Source organism: Macrobrachium nipponense, chromosome 36 (assembly GCF_015104395.2).
Source record: "Macrobrachium nipponense isolate FS-2020 chromosome 36, ASM1510439v2, whole genome shotgun sequence".
Classification (NCBI taxonomy): Eukaryota; Metazoa; Arthropoda; class Malacostraca; order Decapoda; family Palaemonidae; genus Macrobrachium; species Macrobrachium nipponense.
In genome coordinates, this window is record NC_087220.1 from 17808691 (window position 1) to 17813321 (window position 4631).

Here is a 4631-nt window from a genome sequence, read left to right on the forward strand (position 1 = left end):
AACATTTCTTATCCTCGAAAATGAAACATGTAAATCTCTCGGGTAACGCCAGTAATTTTTTCAGCATAGCATTCGTTCTGCATTTTTCCGTGTTTAAATGAAAATCGAAACTCAAGTTTTTCCTGTAACAGGCGCTGCTCACAAACCTATTTCTTCTGAAGCATTTTTGCTCAATAACAGGTTTTAATGATGTAACCATGCCTTCTATTTTTTTTTCTCAATAACAGGGATAGCTGCCATAGATGTAACTTCTACAGCTTTTTTCAGTAACATATATTTTTTTTCTTAGTATCTATACCTTTTACATTTTTTTAAAGCCACGTATTGCTGAGACAAGTGTATTTTCTAAAACTATATTCCTTCCAACCACAGGTATTGCCGAGGTAGCTGTATCATCTCAAGCTTTAGAAGATCTTACTAAAATGCAGGATGATGGATTAATAACCTTTGATTTTATATGCAATAATATTCGCAGGTAAGTCCTTAGTTGGAGGGTTTTCTCTGTTTGTAAACTTATAGCTTTCCAGTGATATTTTATATTCCAATAACTATTAACACTTTCCAAAACACCTCTTGTAATTCATAAAAAATAATATAATGATTTGCCATTTTAATGTTTTAATTAATATCGTCAGTACTTTGCTATTTAATGTAAATGCTTTTATTGTAGTTTTGGAGCACTAGCTGTTGTCATTAAGTTATCTATTTGCTTTATTATTTTTATTTCCTGACTTATAAGCATAGTTGATTTTACTTAAATACAAAAAGTTTCCATTCTGTAAGTAACTAAATGTAATGTATGTCATTGAATGAAAACTTTATAGCTGGATTTTTAGAGGCTCGAACAGTCTCAACTTATTGATAGCTTTGTACTGTAGTACAGTATCTTCATTCACATTTCCTATTTTAATTTTATCAGTGATTTTCATAATTTTCATGATACAGTCATACACACACAAATGGATGTCTATATGCACGCATAAATGTATGCATGCACGCATGTATGTATGTATGTATGTATGTATGTATGTATGTATGTATGTATGTATGTATGTAGGTATGTATGTGTGTTTTTGTGTGTATGCTTGAGTATGTTTCTACATAACTATGAAATGCATTGAGTAATTTCAACCAAGCTTAGTATACATATGATTTACCATCTGGAAAAGAATACTGGGGATTGGGGGCAGGGTTAAGATATCACTGGCACCAAAGGGGGTTGGTGTGAGGCTGGGAAGAGTGTGACATGTAAAAATAATCCCAAAACAACAGATATTAATGTCTACTCCATTGTTTACCATGATGTTCTGATGAATAGTGACACTCGCGTCGAACTTTAAGTCCAGGTTCAGCCTTGATAGGAATGGGGCTGAGAAGGGGTAAAATATAAAATGTCAAAAATGGTGAACACTGTAAATGAGTTCACCATTTTTTATATCTTAAATCTTACCCCTCCTCAGCCCCCATTCATATTGGGGCTGAGTTTGGCCATAAATGGCTTCGGGAGTGTCACTATTCATCTCAGCAATCTCAAAATTGGATTAGACTCTGATATCAGTCATTTTCTACATTTTATTTTTCACCACTTCTCACCCCCATTCCCATCAGGGCTGAACTTTGGTGCCAGTGATATCTTAACCCCGACCCCAATCCCCAGTATTCTTTTCCAGATGGTAAATCATAAGTATACTAAGTTTGGTTGAAATTACTCAATGCATTTCAGAGTTATGTAGGAACATAGTCAAGCATACACACAAAAACACACACACATACATACATACATACGTACATACATATATACATGCGTGCATACAGACATCCATGTGTGCGTTTGTGTGTGTATGACTGTATCATGTAAATATGGCCTGTGATGAATATATAAATAAAGATATAACCCACGAAGGAAAGAAGGGAAAATGGAGATCTACAAGGCCATTCGATTTCTCGTCCTTTAGTTGGCAGACAGAAGGAATATAAAAATAAGCTTACTAAGAACGTTCGTATTAATGACAAATGCGAATTGCAAAAAAAAAATGTATACCTCGAATCCAACACAACCGAAGAATTAGTAGACCTATCACAATAGGGTTAACAGGTTTTACAAAAAATTAGACCCAACAGCTCAGACAATTAAAAGAGCGTAAAAAAAAAGTTTACTGATCACCAAATTTTTTTTCATAAAAGTACAACTCAATAACTTTATAGAATGTGAGCTGTACAATAAGAAACTCTTAAGATTTCTCGAAGAGAAATATTTTGATCTGGCAATCACTGAATTTTCAGTCCAATGGATCATGCGAGGTTCTTCACTTAAAAGAATTATTATAGCATTTGATGTGTGCCCAGTTTTGATAAATTACATATCCTGTTAAATTAGTACTTCTAAATCCTTGCCAAATTGCCAATATAAAAAACATTTAAGACCCCAAGATAGAAGGTGATCCTCGGCCTATCAAAGTTGAACAAGCACGTTGTGACTGAAACTCTGGATAACTGTTGCCCATATACATTTGCTGAGTCTACATGAGGCCTTAATCGTTTGACAACCTAAAAGACACGTATTGCCATTTTCTTCCTCCCCTTCCTAAGGTTCCACAAAGGGTGGTATAGTCCATACAGATTTCAGGCCATGCAATTTGGCTCGAATATTGCCATCAGAATCTTTACAAAATTAGCAGTGATAGTTGTCAAAGAGCTCAGACAAGAGGTAGTCCAATTGATGGCCTATGTTGATGGCTGGCTAATGTGGAAATATAAAATAAAAGTTCTAACAAAACCCACAAATGGTAAATAACATAATCCAGTTAAAAAGTTTACTGATCAACTAGAACAAGGCTCACATCACACCTAACATTTTTTTTTTTTTTTTTTTGGGGGGGGGGGGGTGGGCTGGGACTTCGCTGAGATGTGCTTCATAGCAGGTTCTCTCCTCTCAGCCAGAATCAGGAAAGAGACATGAAATTCCTGATCCAAGTTCTTCGGATAACTGCTGGAATAAGTTCTGGTCCAGTCTCAGTTCACGTCTAAGGTTGATTCTTTGCAATTGTCTCCACCCACAACAGTAGGTGGTTTGGAACATTCTCTGTCAAATCACTTGAAAGAATGCTATCATCTAATAAGTCAATCATTATCCAGGTGTGCAGGTAATTAACAGATAGCTGGGTGAGTGTTCGGTGTTAACATTTAGTTGTTACCTTTGATAAAACAACCTCTGTGGCCCCAATAATTAGTTTGGATTGTTATGAAAACTACTGACTGGGAAGCATGTTTATATATGTCTGAAATATATTCATTGTATTTCTACTTTCAGATATAGAGAAAACTTATTGATATCAATTTTAATCTAGGTCTTCCCTATGGACATCTGATATGTTTTCTGAAGTTTGGTTTTGCCAAATAGTCTATTTCTTCATTCCACCTCACTGGTGTCTTACTCATATTCCTACAATATTCTGTATTTACTAAATTCTTTTTGTATTTTTATATATCAGAGAAAGAGAATGAGAAAGGAAGTAATTATGGGAGTTGACCTATTCGCATTTCAGTTATCATAATACAATCATGACCCACATGCTTCAAAAGATTGCCCTCATTATTGCTTGGTATCCCTTAGCCCTACATTCCCAGCCAAGAATAGAAGAAATCCCTAATCTTTTACATGAACTCAGTATGGCAGCCAAGGCATTTTGCCTGGTCCAGTCTGGAAGGTGGGTACCTCTCAGTCTTTCTTTTGAAATATCTATTTTGAAGAAGTTTATGAGTATATGAGTTGGTCATCAGAGACAGTGTCCCTCAAAAGTTACTGCCGATAGACTGAAGATGCTGAACTTTAGAGAAAAAAAATTATAATTGTGGTCCCATACGTTTCCTGATGGAGATAGAGGGGCTATCTATGATGCTGTGATATTTCTTAGATATCATACGGGTTCTTTATCTCTATTCACTGGTAATTACTGACCGGAACCCTGAGTGAAAGAGAGGATAGGTGATCCCTCTCATGGCTTTGATGCTTAGGTTTTTCTGAAGATAGTGAGTTGGAGTGACTATCCTCCAGTCCTCCCCTGCATAACTGATCAAGTTACTTTATTGCTATAACACTAACACTCCTATATGATCTTATCCCTCTATTGGTTGTTAGTTCTGAATAAGAATCTTGAACAAAAGAGGCGAGGTGATCCCTCACATGACTTTACCATGGACTGTTCGCTTTTGAGCAGTTGGGGCAAATCTTTTCTCAGGAGCTAGGACATTTTGTCTGCTGTCAATTTCTTTTATATGCTCCTTTGTAGATAAGCACTGGATAAACTATATAAAAAAAACAGGCACTGGCATAAGAAAGCTTTTTTTTTTTTTTTGTAGATGCTGTGGATCCTAAAACCCACCAGCTTCACCTGTCAAAAAGCCATTGTAATCTCTGGTGGTTGCTTCTTTAACAGACCTGGCGGGTAATGCAGGGCTTATCTTGCATGCACCATTATTACCACATCTCCAGATGTGAAGCGAATTATAATCTTATAGGTAGCAATTACAGGGTAGAATAAAGAACCATTGGGTCTTGAGTCGATTCATAGTTCTTTGTTGTATCAAATATTGCTCCATTTTTGCCAATATCAGCTATGAGAGACTTCTTG